The 24,495-nt window shown below is 37.3% G+C and overlaps 1 long non-coding RNA gene across 1 annotated transcript; it reads left to right on the top strand.

Annotated features, from left to right (window-relative positions):
- Window positions 1-1,490: 1,490 nt before the first annotated feature.
- LOC121650680 lies at window positions 1,491-24,192 on the top strand. Its single transcript, XR_006012314.1, has 4 exons — window positions 1,491-1,501; window positions 3,855-3,860; window positions 14,591-14,596; window positions 24,119-24,192. It is a non-coding gene; the product is annotated as an uncharacterized LOC121650680 (long non-coding RNA).
- The last annotated feature ends 303 nt before the right edge of the window (window positions 24,193-24,495 follow it).

Raw genomic sequence — 24,495 nt, 5'->3', positions numbered from 1 at the left:
TTACTGATGGAAGAACTGTAAAAGAATTCAGATAATAAGTTCTGTCACATTCCTGAGTTACGGAAAAATGTGAATCAATGTTATAATGAAGGAAAATCCAGGAAGCTGCAGTAAATGTTTGGACCAAGACGTCCTGGTAAATACTACAACAAAACCATCTCCTTCCCTCCCAGTTTACTTTCAGAAGCAGTAAAAACAATTTTCCTCTAAATTTGAAAAAGTAAACAAACAGACAAATAAAACAAAAATAAACTATTTTATAATTATAACATAAAATCACAACAGTATATTAGAAGTAAACAAGAAAATTATACGTAAAAATATTTTAAGTTTTGTTGTGAAGTTTTGATGGAAACCAAAATTCACTACCTCACAGATCGCTTTGCACTGAGTCAGTTGCTTGTTAACACAAATATTTAATCAGCCAACATGGTCTGGTTTAACCAGCACAGCCTACTTGAGTATTGTTGCTGACCATGTCCATCCCTTTATGACCACAGTGTAGCATCTTCTAATGCTACTTTCAGCAGGATAATGTACCATGTCACAAAGTTCAGATCATCTCCACCTGCTTTCTATAACATGACAAAGAGTTCACTGGACTCCAACGTCCTAAACAACCTATGACACTAAAAATTAAGGCTGTTCTAAAGTAAAAAGGGATTCCAAAGCTGGCACTAGCACGGTGAACCTCATAAAGTGGTTAGTGATTGTACATGCACCCCAAAAGTAATCAATTATGATGATTATTATTATTATTTTTCAAGTACACATTGTTTGGCAACTTCCTCACTTATTAGAAGGCTCATTCATTCAACCACAGATTTCCAAAATCCCTCTAGTTTATTTCTTTGTTAATGGCTGTGCACCAACCTCATTCCTGCATCTCAAACAAACCTTTGTTTGAGATGCAGGAAGATCAGACTTAGCCTACTTGGCCTGATATAGGATTTCATCAGTCACTTATACTGCAGTAATCGAAATTTAGATAAAAAAAAAAAAAAAAAAGAAAGAAAAAGAAAAGAAAAACAGCTTAAACAAGTAATTACTCTGCTTCTGATAAAACAGCTGGTTTGGGAACATATTGTGCTGCAGACCAACGTCATTTCATGTAATGACATGTAATACGTTGTTTCAGAATGTTCTTGATTTTACTCGATGTTTTGTGCATTAGTTCATAATTTGATTTTATGTTTTTCATCTGCAGTCATTGAACCAATGATGGTACAATCTCAATTTTGAGGCAGCAAGCCTTAAATGTTATTTTTTTCAACTAATTCTAACTAATTTTCAGTAAACAGAGCCTGAGCCTGTGTGTACTATTGTGCACATTTAACATAGAACTTGTTTAAATTTATTTATATGAGTTAATACAATGGATTTACATGCACTTTATGCACAGCCATGCATGGCTGTTTACACTGTTCAAGTGACAGAGAACGGTTAGGATTAGTTAAAACACACAGGTCAGAATGTAATCCCTTCATCATAAGAGACATAAGTGGCCCACAAAACATGACTTAGTGTGCTATAAAACAAAATTTCATGAGACCAGGTGAATATTAGGGGTGTAAATTCGCAAGTTTAATCCCAATAGGATAAAATTTTTGCAGATTTCGCAATTTCTGCTATAATACTATTTTGATTTGATTTGATTCAGGATCAGATGGTCGAAATGAGATGATATCTAAAGTTGTTTAAGGCGAGACACGCCTTAAATGTATTTGTATTTTGTCTAAGAATGCATGTGTTAAAATATTATACATCAGATTTTGATGAACCACATTTATTCACTCTGGGATCTGGTTTTAAAAAAATGTGTGTGTCTAACCCAAAATGCCAGTTCTGTGTGAAGGAAACGTCCAGATGATTTAAAAAAACTTGAGCAGACAAACTTCAACTCGTCTCTGTGTGGACATTAACTGCAGTCAGTGCTGGGCAATACTGCAAATTCTGGTATCAATCTGATACCAAGTAAATCCAACGTGATACTTTTTGTTTGAAATTTCACAATTATTTAACGATTTTACCTTTAAAACAGCAAAAGAAAACAGCAGTACATTGTGAGGGTATCACCTCAGTGATTAGTTCCTGTACCCATAAAAGTACTTTTATTTCTGAGTGTATTGACAGAAACACATCTCAGAGGTATTTTCTTAGCCTGGGGGGTTGGAAGATGTTTTCTCTCATGTTACAGACATGATCTCAGATCTGTTTATGGTGCATTGTAGGACTGGGCAATATATCGAGATTTACAAATACTGTATATCAAGACTTTTTTTTTTTTTTTTACATGTGATATATAATGAGGGAATACTGTTAATATCCTGATAGCTTGTTTTGAGTTAAAAGTATATTCTTGCATTTTGCACAACTGTGCTTATGTTATAGTCCCTGAAATGCATTTTTAATAAACTTTAGTTTAAGAGAATTAAAATCATGTTATAATGTGATAAGGTCCCTTTGTTTTTTTGTTTTTTTTTATGATGGCTCCAGGTTTCCGTAATATTGTATATCGGGATTCAGGTAAAAATATTGAGATATGAAATGTGGTTCATATCGCCCAGTCCTAGTGCGTTGCATAAAGTGGTCTGATTATGAGAGAATTTGGTCTCCTCTTCATCTCTCTTCCTCACTGATGCTTCTGGATGAGGCTTGGCAGATGCATCAATAAAATGCAACCTCCAAATAGTGGCGTTAGTACAGCGGTTGAGCAGCTTTTCATCCAGCTGAAAGAACATGACACAGAGAAACTGTTTGAAAGAAAAGGGGTGAGATTTATTTATTTACTCCTATGGTCATGTTGTTGAGCCCTGTGGAAATCAGTATATGAGATATAGAGCAGAGCGTGGAAGGCTGGCGGGCTATGCAGCAGGCTGCTCTGAGGGGCGCAACTCCAGTCAGATTCAGAGTGATTACTTTGGCATGTACTATCAAGTACTTTCCTGTCAGTTATAATCCTTCCTTAATTTATCTCATCTCTTGAAATGGTTTCCTTTTCACTGTCTAAGTGTGTTTATTTGTTCTCAGCCTCCCACTGGTATTAACTGTACCCTGATTCAGGCAGCAGGGAGCAGCAAATATTATTTGTAGCTTATCATGAGATCACTCAGTACAGTGGTGTCACATCCAGATATTGCTTGCCTTGTTTGATTTAATAAGAGATAGCCCTCGCAGGCGAACAAGCCCACACTGCTGAAAATGATTCTTCCTGACCTCTGGCGTCCTCTGGAGAACAGCAGTATTGATATATGACAACACCCAGAGCTCTCTGTGTAAAATGAGATTTCTTTTTCTCCAAGTAATGACCGATTCATTTTGCTTTTTATGCTTACCCTCTGATAAAGTAACGATAAAGGATTGTCTGAGACAGGACAACCTGACAGAAGTTGCAGTGAAACATGAACTTATTTTCTTTTGAGAGACAGACTGACTTTAAGTTCATCGTACAAAGTCTAAAATCAGCGAAACAGCAATTATTAATGAAATCTTAGAGTTTCCACTTGCAGCAGGAAGTTAAAGTTAAGTTAAAAAAAAGTTCTGGTTTGTTAATCCAGCACAAAACGACAGACTGACAAGTAGCTAATGAACAGAGCACACAGCAGCATCGGCAGATGTTTCCTCTCTTAGTCCGAAGCAAACCAAAGATTAGATTAGTTATTCAGCCTGTCTGTTTAACACAGGAGCCTGAAAGCAGCCATACCAGCAATTATTCGTTTTGATGTTGTTATCTGGAGATCAGGAGTTAATTATTCTGTTATCTCAAGACTGCACAGTTTGTTCTTCTCATTAAAGCCAGAAATCAGCCTTTTGTTTTCCAGAGATAACTATCCACTGTAGCTTGTTTTCATGAGATAAACGTTTGTTTTCTCAAGATCATGAGATGATCAAGGTGAGACCAGAAATACGCGGTTAGCACCTAATTTCATTTTCCACTGTCGCTTTTGAGAAGAATCTATAACAGTAAGTTTAATGTAAAGGAAATCATCTCAATATCACTGTGTGTGTGTGTGTGTGTGTGTGTGTGTGTGTGTGTGTGTGTGTGTGTGTGTGTGTGTGTGTGTGTAATACAGGATTTGCAAACTGTGTAAGCATATTGTGTGAAACACTGAGTAGTTGTATGTGTTAGACATGGTTTGTAAACTGTATATCCACCAGCACTTAAACATATGGTCTATGTACAAAGCTGCGAGGCTCTTGGAAGCATAAAAAGTCTCAAAACTCCTGCAGCACTTGTAAACTGATCTGTTGTGGCCGTGCGCACCAGGCAATGCATGCACACTTATTTTATGATTTGTCACCAAACTATTAGATTTTTGAAGTAGAAGGAAAAAATTGTGTAAAAATATTGTGTGTATATTTACTAGATATTTATGTGTGTGTTCAAACATACATTTGCAATACCCAAAGTTACGCACAAAAGGGTTTATATGGTTTACAAACCATGTACTACACATGTACTACTACACAACTACCCAGAGTTAGATGGACTGGTGATCTGTCAAGGCTGTGCTGTGCCCTGTGCCGATTAGCTGCAGAAATACACTCCAAAGTTTTGGATTTTTTGCTTTTGGTTGAGTTGTTTTGTAAAGAAATATTAGAGTTTTTATCTGGTTGCCTCCTTATCTGGTTGCCTCCTTTGCCAGGCAGCCAATTGGGTCTTTCATCTGCAAAAAAGAAAAGAAAAATCAATAATTGTGCAACATAAATGAAGCTATTCTTAATAAATTAGTTCTTTTTCATTATATAAAAGTCACTGTGTACATTTATTGCTGTTATTGTTGCAGCAGAGTTCAAAAAGCCTGCAAGTGAATACACATTTTAATCACTGTGTTATGAAGGTTTGCAGTGTTGTCTGCAGTGATGATGATAAACCACTGAGCCAAAGTGGTTTGGTCACGTCACCACTGGCGTTTGAAATAATTGATTGATATCTGAAGCAGTTGAGTCTGTCTGACTGGTTTGAGTTTTTTTTTGTTTTTGTTTTTTATTATTATTATTATTATTTCCTCATACACCTATATCCACATCGACCAATAAACTCCAAAACACACTTTTCCAGAATCCATATTATGTGAATTTGCACCAGTCACATGTGAAAATCACATCAGTGTGTATCTGTACGGCACATTTTAAATGTTTCAGAACAAAAGCTATGTGTAGTCTGTAGGGAGGTACAATAAGGCATGCCAAATAAGAACGCCATGTCTTTGCTGCACTTTATTTAATTGGCCACTATACGTCCTCCTCAAACGTTGTCTCACTGAAGCCATTTTTTGAGCTGCGTGTCAAAGCAGCAATAAAACCAGCCATCACCATTTGTCCGTTCGGTTCGGCAACTTTTGCAACATTCTTCTTTGCATCATCTATTGCAGGTGTGCGACACACAACTGGATTTTCAGGTCAGCGAAAGTGATGGAAATATTATTCATGTATTTCCAGAAATGAAGTAAAGACATGTTGCACACTAATTCATGCTCACAAGTTCTTTTGAGTTCAAGTGTGAAACACGGGGGAATCCCCAGTACAGTTTCTTCTTTCTTTATTGGCTTGTTTACTTTCTTTGAGTAACTGAATCTGAGGCTGTGCTCCTCCATCACCTCCACTTCCTCTCCCAGGATCAACATAGTGTTTGGTTTGTTCCTCCTACAATCCACAATCATTTCCTTTAACTTGTTTACATCATAGATGATGTTTTAGTTCCCCCACTCTGCCATAAAGTGGCAGAAATTATAAACTGGTAAATTCTGATCTTTGAACATGGACATGTGAAGTAGACAAAACAGGAGTTGAATGTAATAGATTTATTTTGTTATTTTATTCAGTATAACACAATTCCTATAGAGAAGTGTATTTGTCTTCCTATTGTTTGGGAAGAAGTTAGTCTTGTCACTTTCACATAGTAGCCTGTAGGGGGAGCACCACTCACATCTCAGTCATTAAACAAATTGATTTGTGCGCTGAACGGTTGCTTTTGGTTCTTGACTCAAGCTGTTTTTCCTCTATTCAGGGGTATAACACAAGCACTTAACTTTTCTCAAGGACAAGAAAAAGGACAAGTTGTGATAAGGAAGGTGGGAGGAGTCTAGCCTGCTGACCTTTAGCTGGTGAAACCTTCTGGTTAAGTGTTGTCATGACAGAACATGAAATTGCTACACTGATCCACAGTTAAAAACAGCAGTTTTACAGCAAAGGCTAAAAACGAACTGACCCATCATTATTTCTATGAAGATTCATTTATCCAGGTAGAAGAGTCTTCTAAAAAGATTTTATTTTTAAAACACTGGACTTAAGACATACTTAAAAACACGAGATGATTCAGTCTTCAGTTGAGTCACACACGAGCGGATGTGCACTTCAAGTCCATGCAGACCAGGAGGAAGGTGTAGGACTGTGCATTCAGGCCACAGCAGGTCAGCTGTTCTTATCTTAAGTGCAATCTTTTAATTTATTTGTTTATATGTATGCAGTCAGTGGTTTTTGTCACTGGGGAGTAAAGGTTAATTTTCATCTGCTTGATGTGTGATGGCACTGTGTGGATTTTCTGTTGTTTGTTCAGACTGGGTATTAATTCAAAATGAATGAAAATGAAATGATATTGATTACGAAATTATGATCATATGAGTTCTGATTTTATGCAGAGGACTAAAGAAAAATTTTTATGGCTTTTTACAAGTTTACAGAGTTGCTTCTTTTACAGTCAGACTGATTTGATCACACACAGACACTCCTAGAAAATGTTTCTCTCTTCAACCATTTGACAACAACCCCTCACTTACATATTAAACCATTTTAGTTAAACATCTTTATTGCGTTTTGGTTTGCAGCCAGGAACATACGAGTATGCCCATTTGTTGTAAAGAGTCACTATAGAGGTCAGTGGGGGAGGGGCTAGTATTGGGCAATTATATATATATATATATATATATATATATATATATATATATATATATATATATATTGACAAATCTTTAATGGGTTTCCAGCAGAAAAATTGGAAATTGCAGGCAATTAATTTAAATCACGGGATAAAAAATGCACTCATAATGGAATTCCATGGTACAAATTTTGTAGATAACACTCCCAATGTCACAAAAACATCTTACACAATCAAAATTGGATATGGATTAAACTCATTAATCTTAAAATTAATTGAAAAGCACGCATTCTTTCTAAATTTCATGTCTAGGGAACAATATTCAAAATTATCTCAGTAAATGCACCTAACAACTAAACAAATACCCTGACAGGGCACTGGTCTTATTATGTTTTATGTTTCAGCTGGCTTTCAGTTAGTTTTAGCTTTGTCCTGTATTTCAATTAACCTTATGGCTTAGTTGTGTTCTGTCTTGTTTCTTGGAAGTATATCTTAAGAAAGTTTCAGAGTTTAACTGGGCTTTTTTATTTGAAGTTATTTGTGTTCAAAGTTTTCCGTTTTGTTGTGTTAGTTTGGTTTAGTACTTACAAGGTTTGTGTTTCTATGTTTACTTCCTCAGTGTGTTCTTTGGTTTTCATTTGATATACTGTGGATAGTATTGCTACCTGTTTTATTTTATAGAGATATTTATTCAGTTAAATTTACTTCCTGCCCCCCATTCACACCTGCCCCTTATTTGTAATCATCCTAATTCAGTATAAGTACTCCAGGTGTTCCTTAGCTTAATGCCAGATTCTTGTTTCTCCTCCCAGTTTTTTTGTTTTTGCCTCAACTTTATTATTTCAGTTATCAAGTTTCTTTGATTTCCTGTCACTGCAGCATAATTTGTAGTTTGAACAAAGTTCTTTGGGTTTCAAGGTCTGTTAACCTCCCACTCCTCAACTCTGGATTTCCTCCTTTGGCCACAATCCAGGACAAAGCGAGAGAGAGAGACTTTCAGGGGATTTTGCATTGAAATTACATATATCCTTCAAGTTATGTCTGAAATTTGGCTTCCCAACAGCCATGGTAACCTTATACAGCAGTGCAGATGCCATTAAATTTCTTTTAAGTTGTTCACCACCACCAGGGAACAAAAAAGTTGATCAACCTGTGGTCAAAGATTAAAGCAGTGTGGCTTTCTGATTTTTTCTATTTCCATTTTCATACCAAACACCCCTTCATTATTAAAATCAGCCTGTAGTCAAAGTCCCACTGCATGTAAAACTCTTATTACAACCAGGGATGTCTGTAGGATTTAAAGAAAGGGGGGACTTAGCCCTCAAGAGATGACATAAAAAGTTGTGCCTTGGGGCTGAAATCAGTAGGACTATTACTTAAAAGCAATGTTGAAGAACATAGTTCTTTAACCCCATGTACACCCATGTATTTGTTAAATATTGCATTAAGAATCACTTTTAGGTCTTCAAGTGTAATTTCTTTTAGTACAGTCACAGCCAAAGTACTAAACAAATCCTACAAAAAACACTCAAAAATCATAATTTTTTTATTTTAAAACATTTAATGATAACATTTGAGATTGTGTGAAATTTTAGTGGCGTCTGAAAACTTTTTCCACCACCACAGAACAGCCTCGTACCTAATTCCACTTCCTATTAAATGACGGTCGGTTCATCTACACATTTTCAGTTCCTGCTTTATCCCATTTGGCGTCACTCAAGTTCACTTTTACAGTAAAAAATCACCAGTTAACATGCTTCTTTCTTTTTTTGGGACAATGGGAAGTCATTTATGTACAGGGAAAACATGCAAAGTCCACATAAAGTCTTCAGCCAAGACTGAACCAGGAATCTAACCACCAAGCAGCCTGAATAGAACAGAATAACCCAGGTGTTTTTTAAAGCTCGTAATAAAATCTGAAAGTATGTAAAGGGATCAAACGTTTTATTTACTCCTTATAAATTCCAAACTTATCTTTGCTGTATTCATCTTAATTATTTCCACAGAAATAAATAAAATGCTCTGTTTTGGGCACCAAAACCATCTCGTGAGTAGATGTTCAGCATCATCTGTCTGCTACTGTGCCTTTGTGACCTAAATCAGACCCACTATGGAAGGAGTTACCGTACTTCTTCCACTCTGGACAGTTTTCTCTCTTTCGTCAAACATCTGCTTTAACTTCTCTGTCTCTGGACCTTCATGCCCTTTTTATTCTTTAATTTAATATTGTTTAAGCTGTTAATATTATTTGAATGATAGAATTCCACATTTTTGAGGGTCAGACCTGTTAAATCCTTCAGACTCACGTCCTCAGCAGATGTCTGTCCCCTTCCTGTCTCAGTCTGGATACAGGTGATAGAAGTGATGTAGTGATCATTAAGACTTTTTCATTGTGTTTCAGATATCGATGAACACAGATCAGATGGTCACTGCCTCAATCATTAAAGCAAATAATGAAATAATACATTTTTAATCATTTAATCATTCTTAATCATTTAGTTATTTGACTAACAATATTATTAGTTTATTTATTCAGTTATTTTAATTAATCTATTTATCTATTTTGTCTATTTTTATCACTCATTTGTATCTTGGTCTTAAATTGACTTTTTAATGTATATTAATTTTCTTTTATTGTTCTTATTACGTTGATTTATTTATGCTCTTTTATGTATCTTATACTGTGTTTTATTTTCAGCTTTTATCTTTTTTTTTTTTTTTTTTTTTTTTTTTTATCTTTTATCCTCTAGCTCCGGTGTTCCCTCATGGGGATCCTCCACATCGTGGGCTGTCTCTCCGGCCTGCAGGGTTGTCGCTGCGGGGGTCGACCTGGACGGGATGGCTGACGGGCCCTGCATTGCAGTCCTGTGGCTGTGGTGGGGGCCCTCGCCTGATCCGATCTTGGGGGCTCCTGTGGCGATGGCCTCTGTGGTTGCTGGTGGGGCGCTCATGGTGTGGATGGGTCCCCAAGGTACTGCTTCCTCACAGTGGTGTCAAGCCAATCGTCTTTTATCTTGTCTTTTAGATCTCTCTCTCAAACTTTGTTCTTAAACCGTTTCAGTTAAAGAGACAGGAACTAGAAGGAATAGTTTTAATTCTATGAAAAGAAGAGTGGCATCATCTGTTTGTGTTGTGTGATGCGCGCTTGGGTGTGTGTGTGTGTGTGTGTGAATGTGTGTGATTTCAAATGTGAAGTAGATAGCATTTGCATTATTCTACTCTTAGATTTTTAATATATGTTTTTACACTGTAAAGCACTTTGTATTGCATGACAATGTATGAAAAGGGCTATACAAATAAAGTTTGAATTGAATTGAATTGAATTATGATTTTTTGGGGGGACTTTAGGGTGGCTGAAGACACGATAAAACAGACCTAATGACACCCATGATTACCACGAAAGAGGCATCCTAATATTGACAGCAAGTTAAGGCAAAGTTATCCAGAAAATGTATTAATGCTCGTGTGTTCATTTATCTTCCAAATGGACTGAGTGGTGACCTTACTGCTGTCAAACTAAATAGTTATATCATGTTTAATGAAGGTCACATCCTAAACGACTTTAATCCAGGTAAAATATGAGTGTTCTGGGTTACAGAATGTCCACAGACTGTGTTCTAGAGCTGAGGTGGATCAGTTTTTGTTTTGTCTACATGCAACGTCCCAGTTACAACGTCTCAGGTGTGAGACACCATAACGGAAATCTAATTTGACTCTTACTGGTCCCCGTTGGAAAGGTGTGGTCCAGTCTTTCATTATTTAGGAGCAGCCTGTTCTCAAGCCTTCAGTTGTACATCTAACACTGTCACCATGGGAACCATGAGGATGGTTATATTAACTCTCTAACTAATGAAGTCAATCTGCCCAGCAGTTGGGTTGCTCATCCTCCTTTGGGTCTATGCAGACAAAAACTTTGATGGTCAAAGAGGAGATGATTACAGTGGGTTTACAGAGTTGGCTTTGCACTGACTGATGCGATTGCATCACCTCAAAAGAAGCCTATTATCTGGGCAGTGGAGCTTGTAAAAGGAAATTACAGACATTTGGTAAAAATTGTCTTGAGGATGGTCTCTAATTTCAGCCTGTAATGTAATTATTTCAGCATAGTCTTATCAGCACGTCCTTTCTGAGGCAGAGGACCGGTTAATCTTTCCTCTCAGGCATTTTCACATGGTCTGACTGCATTTTTCAAGTTTGTCACTTTTAAATGTGTTATATTGTAAAGCAACAATGCAAGAAATACTTCACATTAAAGAAGCTAAAAAGAAAAAACAGGATATCAAATATTCAGTTTTCCATATAGAGAAAACATCTCTTAAAAGCTATTTGCAATTTGAAGTCAGTTAATTAAATTAAATTTAATTAAATTAAATTTAATTTAATTTAATTAAATTACCTGCAAACTCCAGGCAGCACATTCACCTGCTGCTGCAACTTGGAAAATATGTAATAAAATTTGTTACAGCATGTATATAATCACAGCCATGTAAAAATTGAGATCAATAACGTTTCCATAGCAAAACCCAGATCACAGAATAAAGAAAAAGATCAGAAACCTATCATCTCACTTTGACTCCACATTTCAGTCTTAGTCAACAGAAAACACTATAATGGATTTATTGTACATTTATGGTGGAGTGTCACCAGTTAACCAATAACAGTAGATAACTAATTTATCAGCATCATATCCTGACAAACAGACCCAACCCACACTGAGTCAACCCTGTAAATGTACTGTGTTATTGGACTGATGACAACCCCTGCTGTCACACACTGGTTTGTTTTAATCTGTTTGGTTTGTATTGAGCTTTGGGACTAAAAATCAAAAAGGAACAATGAGTAAACCGGAATCTTTGGAGAGTTATCAATTACACATGACTAGAGATCCTAAAGTAGATTTTAAAGGAATGTTGTATTAAGGTGAAACTTATAGATTAACCATTGCAGTGACTTTAAGGGTAGAAACATGGAGAAACAGTTTTTTATTTATTTATCTAAATTTATTTTAATATAAACATATCTACACTAAAATAACATAACCAGAGTTCTCCGCAATCTAATAAGCACAGCTCAGAAATGATACAGCGTTAGGAGAAACAACCAAACTAGAGTGAGTTTAACGTTAAGAAATATAGACCCAGAAGCTTAGATGTCAAAGAGAACAAGAATGTCAAATGTACAATCACATGACAGATCTCACCCTTATAATGTGTCTGAAAGGCATAAAAAAACTAAGATAAAGAGTAATGTTGGTATCAGATATATATACATGTGTGTGTGTGTGTATACGTCTGTGTGTGTGTGTGAATCCCAAATAGTTCAGGACTACAGCATGAATGTGGCAGATGTGATCTTGTCATGTGAAGATGAACCTTTTGTAAAAGTAAATACAATAAAATTTATTTGTTCCAAACTAATAAAAATATAGTTAATTTAGAAAAGCTATTATACACAAATAGAAACATGTAAAAATTAATAATTTACATCTTTAGACTTTTAGTATATCGATTTGAAAATAAAATGTGCAAGTACTTTATATAACATATATTTTAAAATGAATATATTATTAGAATAATTCAGACAAAATATTCTCAAAATACATACCTGGAAAGACGATTTAGTTCTGACTACAATTCGACTTATAAGTTTTGACATAGAAAAGAGAAACTTTGCTCTTGAGGTGGTTAGGCTTTGAAATCTCTTTTTTAAAGTTAAACTCTGTCTTGATCTTTCATTACAGGTGAGAAGGACTCCGACAGCGACCTGACTGACGTCTCAATTTCTCCCAAAGCCCTCCAACAGATACTGAAACATCATCTTTCAGGAGAAGAGCCCAAATTTTCTGTCACTGCTCCCCTTAATGCCCAACCTTTTAGAAACAGAAATGGCACCTCTGAGAATTCCTGTCTTGTCAGAAAGATAAAGAGCACCATCCATCAAGATCTATCAAAGAGATCTAACTCTGCAGAGGAGAGAAATGAGGTGTACATGTCATCAGTCTCAGACCCCAGGTTTATATCTCTGCTATTTATTTATTTATTTATTTATTTGACACAAGATATGAGGAAGACATGCTGACAACATGGAGTTGTATCTTATAAACAGCAATAGACCTTTTGGATGTTTTGTTTCTGTTTGGTTGTATCTTTTATAATTGATCTATGTTGTCTTCCATATACACCAAAACATATCTATTACAGAGGCCCCCTCTGTAATAGATATGTCATTTCAACTGGTCACGCCACCCATTCACAAGCAAAAACAAATCCTGAAGTTTAGAAAAGAAGAGAATCATCCATAAAGTAACCACAGCAGGCTGCAGTTGCTTCACTGTTCATATTTTCAAAAACTGTCTAAAAAAAGATCTACTTATATATGCATTAAGGTTCACTTGTGTTCATCTAACAAGCTCACTTGCCACTGACATAAAAAATAAAAAAGTCGCGTAGCACCACCTCTGGGAACGGGTAAATAATATTTTTTACAAGGTTCACATGAAAGTGGACTCGACCGGCTGAATGTTATAACCTCCCTCCCGCCTTAACGGAACTGAGTGCCATTTCGAACGTGGTCTATTAAATCAGTTTGGGTACCATGCAGGGCTAGCTTTTGGTCATTTATAAGTTAGAACTGTTTAAATTTGTTCAGCTAGCCAGCAGTCACCTTTCATACGCACCAAATAGCGTATTCACTTGATCTTAATGTAATTCTTTATACATTTTGTTAGAGCATATGTTCGTTTACTCCTAAAACACACAATGGGGTAGTCAAAACGATGGTTAATGAAGTAACTTACCCCAGGTTGGTGCGCCATAGCGATAGCTGCCAAGAGGTCCGACAAGAGAAACTCTGGAGACGTTGGTCTCACGACCATTCACTCTGATTGGTTAAGCCCCCCCCCCCCCCCCCCCCCCCCCCCTCTGCTCTCACATCTTCAGACACAAGTTAGTTTTGGCACAAATATCTTGCAAGGAATGAGCCAAAAGTCATGCCACAGTTTTATCACGCTGTGACTCGCGAGAGCACATTTGTGACTTGCAGCAGCAGATTCAGGAAGTTGTAATCGCTAAGTTGAGGTTGTAAAGCAAAATGAACACTTGAAAAAAAATTTAATTACAAGTAAACTATGGAAGATAATTTGTCAGATGGACTATTTTTTCTCTGTAACTTTCAAATTCAGTTCACATGTGTGTGAGTTTTCTTTACAGCAGAAAATTTTGACATAAAAGTTCAGATTTTTGATGCGCAACTTCTCACATTGTATTCTACAAGTTTTCACATCAAATCTACAAGTTTGTTCATTTTGGCACATTTTTACCTTCATAACTGACAGTTAACTCACTCAATGGGAATAAGTTGCTGGCAAAAGGATACCCACTCCCCGCCAACCTGTGACTTCATTTTTATGACTCATGTTGCTCTTTAAGAACATTAACAGGTGAGGATGAATTTTAACCCAGTAGCTAATACATAAAATTATCTGAACAGGCTTTTTAAAGGAACACTGTGTAAATTTGAAAAAATTTTCTCCTTGAGGTGCCCCCATAGACTGTATATAAAAGATGGGCGGAACCTCTGTGATGTCAGCCTCAAGTTTCTGAAGAGCTGAATTGAAGCTCATTGGGCGATTCCCACAGTCACCATCTTGGCAGCGTCACAAGTGTCATCATTCTTGAAAACTCCAAAAATGGACAAAGAGGTGGAGCTGAGAAGGGGACTGTGAAGATGGGTTGGATGATTTACATCCATCAAACTCAGAGCTGCCTGTAGTTAAGATATAAAAGAGCTAACTCGGAGCTAACGGTAGCTAACCAGCTAACGGAGGTAGACAGGCTAAAGCTAAGGCGCACTGTTAGCCAGCTAAAAGCAGCGGTTGTGCTGCACTCTCCCTTCTTGCTGCGGATATTGGATATTGGAACTCTAAACTTAGCACTGCCCACTAGTGGAGGAGTTGACTTAATAACCATGGCAACACAATAGACGATGGAAGTATGAGGATGGCGACGTATGACAATGTTTGAAACGGACATTAAGTAAGGGAGAATAAATGGGCCTTGATTCAGCATCCATCTTGCATCCTACCTGTACTCCGAGCTCTATCCTGTCATTAGAGTCAGTTTCATGTTGACTTTCATCTCTTGCTCTGTTCCTTTCACTCTTTCTTTTCCTCCCATTCTTTGATAATGTCCTCTTGTATTTCTTTGATGAATCAGCCATGGCATGTTCAAAACAGCCGGTGTGTTGATATCCAGATTTTGGTGTCTCACGCACTGCATATAGTGAAACTCAACTGTGACATAACGCAGCGTCCCGAAAACAAAACTGTTTTCTCAGCCTTGGGACAATCCTGGGCAACGACAACTCCAGGTATGTGTAAAATAAATGTCACTGTACCATCAAAACAAGTCAGAAACACATATTTTTAAGTTACATAGTGCTACTTTAAAAATATGAATAATTCTCAGTTTCTTCTGCTGATAGGTGGCATGAGCACAGATATATTATTCTCTACATGTATGAGTGCCTGTGTGTGTCAGCAGGAGTGTTATAGCTTCCAGTGGGGTCTTCAGCACCTAAATCCCATTATCATAGGGTATGTGTTGTCATTGTGGACAGCTGTATAATTTGCCGTAACTGCATGGACTTGTCTACCACGTGCTCAGAATATTTTGTTCTGTTGGAGTCTGCTGGGAATGACATGGGCTTCCAGTTGGACAATAATAGAAACAAATTACAGGTCTGTGGTGCCCACTTGGGTTGTTGTTCATGTGCTCAACCAATCCAAACCAGTGTTAATGTATATTATATTATTTTAGTCATTATTATGTGAAAGTGAAATGGATAAATACAGACTTTCTGTTTCTTTTCAGGGTATTTTTCTTCTTCAGATTCATAGATCTTTTTGTGATGAAGGTAACATTTCTCTACCACTGGTTTTGCTGCAGAATCAGTGGTGCTTTATTGTAGCGAATTAAAGTGACACGAAGCACATCAAACTTGATCATGACTCGGCAGATTGCAGTTCACAGACATTACAGTATTTGGTCTTTGCATGTTATTTTCGACTGTTTGGACGTTGTTTTGGAGTTTCCATTCAGATTCTTTTTGTTTTCAGTGTTTCTTGTTCCTTTATCAGGGTAATGGTTTTGTTCTGTGGTTTGTCATGTTATATTTACTAGTGGGTTTGAGTTAGTTTTTCCTCGTTACCTGCCGTCATCTCTAGAAGTACTCAGTTCTTTATCTGCTTTACCACCAAGTTCCTTCTTTTTGTTTGTTCTTTTGTTTTTCTTTTGTCACTGCAGTGTTTTGTCCAACTTCCATCTGTAATGCAGTGTACGGTAGATATTGTTAAACAAAAGCTATCCAACCTCTTTAAGAAGCAATGGAAGAAGGAGAAGATAGAAGCTATGTTCATATGAAAGAGGATTATTGTACAGAACCATATCTAATACTAAACTATGGGAGAGGTCAGAGGTCATTGTGTACACAATTAAGATCTGGAACGTTGCCCCTGGCGATTGAAGTGGGCAGGTATAAGGGCATATCTGAAGAGCAGTGTACATGTGCTTTGTGTGATCTTTTACCTCCTTTTTTTTTTTTAGTGTCCATTGATTGTATAACAAACTGAGGAAATCCTCATTCAAAAAAGTTCAGAGGAAGAATCCTGATTTATTTTGGATGTCTGATATGTTGAGTTGGTTCTTCAAGGAGGAGGTTTATGTTTTAGCCAGGTTTATTGAAAAAGCATGGACATTAAGACAGAAAACATTGTGCCCTATTTAAGTATATAATTTTCTATTATTGTTTTATATATTTTGGAAGATTTTTTTCTTGTATACTTTGCCATTTTCAAGTTAACAGTTGCATAAGATTTTTACCTTTTTTCCATCTTTGGGTTGTTTAAATATATATTGTGTAGTGTCTTGTAAGCCCATGTGGGCTGGTCACAATAATGTGCATGACAATCAGATAAACAAAATCTATCAATCAATCAATCCACTTACTTCCACCTGTGAGTCTGCATGTAGGTCTTCCATTAAACTGTAACCTCTGACATCACAATCAGTTTCTTGTGATTGGTCCACTGGGCTTTTTACCAAAGTTAAAGGACTGCTTTCATGTTCTGAATCAGCTATTGATGATCGAGCACTTCTATTTTATGAAGACTGAAAGGTGACTGGAGAAATTACAGCAAGTGTAACGCTCCTGCTCTCTCCAGATTCAAATTAAAATCAGTTACTTAAAGCATCACAGAAAGGAACAAATATTGCATTTTAATTTAATTTTTGCAAATATCAACCGACTCCTTGAATTCAGTGGAGGCCGTCAAAAGAGCAGCAGGATGTGCCTCTTAAAGAAAAACTACCCTGGAAAATATTTTTAAAATGTACGTTTTAGTCTAAAATGTTAGAGATACAACAGGAATGTTTCAATTTCAACAGCACATAAGTTGAATTATTTAGGTAAATAACCACAATCTGTTTACATATTTCCAAAATTCCCCAAAAGTCCCAATTCAAATGCACATTTATCACTAACTGGATAAAAATGATTTCCTTTGGCCCAATTTCTCACTCAGCTGCAGCTCACTCGGGGATGAAATGATAAATAAAATAGCTGAAATGGAAATAAATAGATGGAATTTTAAATGTACCAAACATTTTTTGTCTGCTTTCACTTCACCCTGCAGATGAAATCATTCCAGACCATCTCACCTGCGGTTTGGTGTTAAGGCTGTGTGATTGTGGAGGTCATCTGATGCAGCACTCCATTACTCACCTTCTTGGAAAATAACTTGGTGAGCCTGAAGGTGTGTTTTGGTTTGTTTTTGAAAAAGACTTATGATGCATCCATACAGATCAGACCACATGGGACTGTGTGTGTTTCTGCAGGATTTTGTGGGTGGCATGCATCGTCTGCATCTTCCAAATTTCAACTGATCAGTTTGTGTTAATGTCTAGTTTCTTGGGTCAAATTATTTGTCTACTTTGACTGATCTTGTCTGTTGTTGCTGTGCAGCAGTTCCACCCTGATTCATGCAGTCTTTGACAGTTTTCATGCTGACACTGTCTGCTGCTTGGAAAGCTTTGATGTTGCTTTTATCTCCAATTCTGGTGATTTTTTTGACGCTCTTAACTTAAGTGAACTTCTGTGCTGCAAAGGAAACTAATATTCTTCCTTTCCCAGGGTGGTTCTCATGAGAGCCTGTTTTTACAACAGTACATAAAGTAACAAAATGGATTGATCTGGAGTTAAGCTTCCTTGTTACCTGACTGAAATGTTCTCGCCATAAAATGAATTAATGCAGTGTTTGAAAAAGGCTATTTCTTGGAAGCCAAAACCACTTTGACAAGGTGCAATAATGGTCTTGGATGCATTAAAAAATAAAATCCTGCTACCAAGTTTTGACATGACTCATTAACTCTAAACCACTGCAGATAATGCCATGAATTGGCAAAAGACCAGTGTGCAATGACACAAACATGGTGAAATTTGAGAAAATTAATGAACCTAGAGACTGTACTCCAACCAAATACATCTTAATGGGGAACTTTTGATTCATTTGAAAAGTGTGTGACCTTAAGTGGCGATGGATTATGGTGATGGAACATTATACCAAGATAGTCTGTTACAATGATGAAAAGAAAAATCTGTATTTGTCAAAATACCTCTGTATGTACAGACAGGGCTTAAGCGGGGTAAACAACTGAAATAGTTTACATTCTGTAGACGACAATACTGAAGAATAAAAAAAGCTTCCTCAGCCTCAACAATGCAACTGTTAAGGACCCTCACAAAGCATCTTCCAGGTTTCAAGCAAAATAGATGACTGATTTAAAAAAATGAGGATGCAAACTGATGAATGGAGAATAATATTGAACAGAGGCGAATAGATGGACTGAACGAGTGCTGATGACTTTCTTCACGGTAAAAAAAGAGATCAGTCCTCATGCTGACATCAAGAAGCTGCAGAGTTCCCGTAATTGCCACCTTCACACTTTAAAAGGAATTTAGACAAATACTGAGATGCTCCACCTCAGCCAGTGACAGTTGATCCATTAAATTGGTTAAACTTTCTGACTAAATAATACCCACTCCTCACCAAGCTAGTAGAATAGTGCATAGGATTAAGACTCACAAATAAGGAGGACAAATGGTTTTTGGTGGATTATGTTCGGTAATGAAAAAGCACCTATATGTCCAAAATCAGCTTCTCTCACAGAGATGATGGTGAAGCTGGATTTTTTAATTTACCATTAGATTACATTCACCTAAAAACAACTTAGCAGCTTATTTCCTCTCACATTAGCAGCTAACGCTAAGACCGTGGGCTGTCACATTATCAGCTAACAACCGTGGGATCTCACATTAGCAGCTAACGCTAAGACACTGCTCTCACATTAGCAGCCAACAATTTAACCATGGAGTGTGTCTCTAACTTACAAGAGTGCACTGGAAGGTAGTGCATAGTGCGCACTAAGCACTACCTTCTGTAGTGCACACTATCGTGGGTAAGTGCTGATCCAAATTGAGCACTAACGTTTTGCACTTACCGGTAGTGACGTACGAGCTTTTGACGGTGATTGTTCTGCTGCCTTAATTTACAGAATAAATTTCCAACTCTTGATCTTACTTTGTTTACTCCTTACTTAACCCCACCTGTAAACTTTGTCGCATCCAACTCAGGATCCTCCTCGGGCTGCACATGAATTAGAACGTATGCTTATTTATTTTAAGGTGTATGACCCTCCTACATGCTGCCTAATAGCAGTGCCGCTCTGTTAATATATTTTTTTAGGACAATCCGTCCAAGTTCTTCCAAAATCCAAAATCATGTTAACAAACGTGTTTGCATGGCTTGCAGGCCTCATTTGTTCAACAAAGAGCCATGGCCTCCACAGTATTAATCTATCTCAGTTGATAACAATAGAAACCATCAGCACACGTTCATGTGTCTTTGCATGTCTCCCCCATACCTAAAGTGCAATTTAAAACACTAATACAGCTTTTAAATATGCAAAGATATCTTCACTGAATTAAAGTACGTTACATTATAAATCTGTTTTCATTGGTGTTTACACTGATACCGTTCACGTTTGGCAACAGGAAACCGATTATACTAGAAACCATCATTTAAAATATGAAATGCAGTACTGAAGACGCTAAAACAGGGATGCAGAAAACATTTTATTTAAAATTTTTATTAAAACATTTCTGTCTTGCCGCCTCCTTTTCTCCACAGCAGCGTCCTAGCCCGCAGGTGGTAAATGCCTCAGTGCCACTGCTGGTTCGGTAGTTTGATGCCACAGTGGCCTACGGTGAACACACAATGGCAGTTTATATAAAAGCAAACATTATTATATATATGTACTTTATGGGTACAGCCCAGTTTTCTAAACCAGCGGTGTTTCCTAATCAGTTTTCAGATCAAGGACCATTTCGTTTATGACAGAGACCCCGCAGTTCTTAATCTGGAGGTTCAACAATCATGAATAAACATACAGAACCTATAGCATTAATTATTTTTAACACTTATAGCCCACCTACATCCGCAAAATTGGCTATAAAACTGCTAACATTTACGTTGCTAACTCTACTGCAGCTTCCAACAAATGATCAGATCCATAACTGTCATCAGGGATAGAAGAGATAAGAAGCCTGCTGCAGTTTATATTAGAATTATGATCAAATAACTTCATACAGTAGAAAATAGCCTCCGCCAGCATCGGTACCGCAGAGTCGGTGGCTGCCATTATTCAGCCCTGAAAAACTGGTTGAAAGTCCCTCCCCTTCTGCTACTTCAGCAAGATGGCGTCCGTTTAGAGCGTGTAGTGTCCATCGTTTTGCACTAGATTTTTGGCCGAGTTTAGGGCAGCATCCGGGTACTTTCAGTGCACTGAGTTTTTACTGAAATTTCTGTGTCAGCGCACTGAGCACTTAAATGTAGTGTTCGAAGTATAGAAGTGCGCGGATTGGGACACACCCATGGGCTCTCACATTAGCAGCTAACGCTAAGACTGTGCTCTCACATTAGCAGCCAACAACTTAACCATGGGCTCTCACCTTAGCAGAGTGCAGCACAACCACAGTTTTTAGCCGATTAACAATGCACCTTAGTTTTAGCTCACCTACCTCTGTTAGCTGGTTAGGTACCGTTAGCTCCAAGTTAGCTCGTTTAACTCTTAGCTACAGTCAGCTCAGAGTTTGATGGGTGTCAATCATCTACCCTCACCATCACAGCCCCCCTCTCAGTTCCACCCATTTTTAGATTTTCTGGGAACACGTGTGACGCTGCCAAGATGGCGATAGTGGGAACTGCCCAGTGAGCTTCAGTTCAGCTCTTCAGAAACCTACATGTAATGTCATGAAGGCTCTGTCCATCTTCTTATATACAGTCTATGGCTCTCACATTTGCAGCTAACATTAAGACCGTGGCATTGCACATTAGCAGCTAACGCTAAGACCATTGGCTCTCACATTAGCAGATAACACTAAGACCATTGGCTCTCACATTAGCAGCTAACGCTGAGACCGTGGGATCTAACATTAGCAGCTAACACTAAGACAGTGCACTCTCACATTAGCAGCTAACGCTGAGACCGTGAGATCTAACATTAGCAGCTAACACTAAGACAGTGCACTCTCACATTAGCAGCCCTAACCATGGGCTCTCACATTATGCTAACGCTAAGCCCGTGGGTTCCGCCATGTAGATGTGTCAATCAGATTATTACAGTAATCTGATTACTTTTAGATATCTGGGAGATGGTCATAAGAACAGGCTCAGTGTTTTATAAAAATAGTTGTCTGTCTTTGTCTTTAATATTCAAGAAAAACTGGTGTTACATAAATTTCTGTAAATTATTCAATATCAAATCCAATTTAATCAGAATCTAATCAGGCTGTTGTGAACTGAATCGATTTAGGATGTTAGTGGTGATATCCAGCCCTGCTGCTGCATCAGCTGAACTAATATGTTTTTTACTCAGATGAGTGCTGCTCCTAAGGAACACAATACATGAGCATAAACTGGAATAAGTAATACATTTTTATGCTTTCTGGTAAATATTTCTCACTTTTTTTCTGATTTCTAGCAGTTTCACCTTGTGTCTGATTGCAGCTGTTTTATATTGTAAGGCAGATCACAGCAGCTAAGTTTGACCCTCCCCTGTTCTGTGTGTTATCCAGTATAGCGTTTGGATTGGTTAGCAGGAGCAGCATTCATATGCATGAGTTAGCGAGGTTCCCTCACGGAAGTAGTTTTTTTGAGTGTTCTAGTTGGATGAAACCGGTGCTCACGGCTTGGTGCATGGACAGCTCAGCTTACTGTTCCGTGCCAAGCTAGAGACCGCAATTCAACACAGCAGCAATACAGATGCTAAAGTAGATGCCAAATGTCTGTACTTACCATCTGCGCTCAGTAAAGTAGGCAAAACGGACATTCCTTGTTGTGTGACGTCTTCCCACGCACGCACAACAATATTTATGGGAAGAGTTTCAAAAGACACAGACTTATATCTATGCTAGTGTGAAAACTTTCTTATACATTTGACACTTTATCAGGAAAACGTGGTCAAACCTGTTACTTACACAAATATCTAGTCATCTGATCACATGTCAGACACTCAGTGCAAAGTAAGTCAATGCAATGTATTCAGATGTGTAGCTATAACCAAGACAACATGCTGAAGGTCAAGGTGAAAGTCAGAATAGTGAAGAAAAAAACGTAAATTGGAGGACTTTTTGACTTAAATTGAAGATATTTACATAAATCAATTCATGATCCTGTTAAAACATGTATTTGGTGCAGTACCTTGACTTCTTCAAGACTTTTATTCAATAAAAAACATCCAATCTACCTTCTTTTACTGTAATTTTTCCGTATTATTTTTTATTGAATCGTTCCTATTCATGTTTTTAAATCACACAAGTAAGGTTTTATATCTTAATTCACTTAAAGCTGGTTGAGTGGGAAGCTGTTTTCTGAGTCAGTGATTTGCACATATTTGTCCTTCACTGAAAAAATGTGCTTTTTATGGTTGTGAATGTTTTTGTTTTTTAAGTGTTGATAATCCTCTCAAGCAGGGACAGGTGTTCACAGAGTAACTGCTTTTTTGTTTCTCATGACTGAACAAAGTATTCTTATTATATTAGGAGTTATCTTAACTCTGAAGGATTGTATTATTCACATTTCTGTGTCTCTGCAAGTGCATTTAGCTGCAGGCTGATATAATTGGCTGGCCACTTATTGTAAGAGACATGGAGTCAAAAGTAATTTATTCGCAGTAGTCCATGTGGAACGCGCTTTTTGGTAATTATCGATTTGAAAGGAAGTCTTATGCACTTTTAAAAAATGTCACTGTGGTTTCTTATTGATCTTAAGGTGACATATCAGATAAGCCCCTCTATGTGAATGACTGAAAACAACAGTAAATTATTTCAGAGTAGATACACTGATTGGTTTTCTTGTGTGTGTGTGTGTGTGTGTGTGTGTGTATGTGTGTGTAATCCTTCTCTGTGATTTATTAGGCTCACGTCATGGTGCTTCAAAGTTTGTAAAATGTAGATTTTTCTATATACAGTATAAATGAAACACCATTACACACAAAAATATTTGTAAACAGCACCTATGAATCAATAAGAACTAATCATTATTATGGTCATTTTCTGTCAACTTTTTATTACTCAGTGCATTTCCATCTTCTGATGTTTGTTTTAAGAATCAAATGGAAGTTTTAACTTTTTTGTTTAAACATTTATTGCAAGTTTTCAGGCCCAGATTTAGCAGAACAGGACAAACAGCATGATAGTACCACCATGAGCTTTCAAAAATGGACACTTGTTTAACTGTGCAACACAAATAACTTAGCCAATCACACGGCAGCAACCTAATACATTTAGTTGTGTAAACATGATCAAAATGACTTGCTGAGGTTCGAAATGAGCCTCAGAATGAGGAAGAAAGGAGATTTAAGTGACTTCGAAGTGGCATGTTTGTTAGTTTGAGTGTTAGGCAAACTGGTTTTTCTGAGATCCGTTTTTTTCTTCTTAATGTGATTGTTCACATTATATTTTAATGGGACCTACATCACACTTTAATGTGAACAGCCTACAGCTCTGAAGTAACCTGTATGCACATAGGAAGACGTAACGTCACATGTAGCATGCCATGTTTATGGAAGTAAGTACTGTTAGCATGTGCAGATCAGTTTTGAGGCTGTTGTGCAATAAAATAAAAAGACAAAGAGCTGTGACACTGTTTACACAAAAGGTTTGTAAACTTTTCAAGTAAAGGCATGGACTGTCCATCCACTCTAAGGTGTCAGTCTTTACCGCTTGAGCACTTAGTGTAGGTTAGTTTACACACAGCCTGCTCTCAGTAGACTTATCAGTGTAGTACAGTGCATGTGCCAACCTGTCCCTTTTTTTCATGACAAAATGTACCAAAAGAAATGAAAGAAAAACAGAGGGAATGACATTATTACACAAAGAAAGATAATATGATAAAACATTGTTTTGTCCATTATTTAGATTTGCTTTGTGTAACCCCCACCCCACCCCTTTCAGCCCAGAATTATGTCTGTCTCATTTCAGTGACATTCGGATGAAATCTGACA

This window comes from Melanotaenia boesemani, chromosome 12, assembly GCF_017639745.1.
Source record: "Melanotaenia boesemani isolate fMelBoe1 chromosome 12, fMelBoe1.pri, whole genome shotgun sequence".
Lineage (NCBI taxonomy): Eukaryota > Metazoa > Chordata > Actinopteri > Atheriniformes > Melanotaeniidae > Melanotaenia > Melanotaenia boesemani.
Note: the sequence above shows the minus strand (reverse complement) of the source record. Positions and strands in the feature narration are given on the sequence as shown.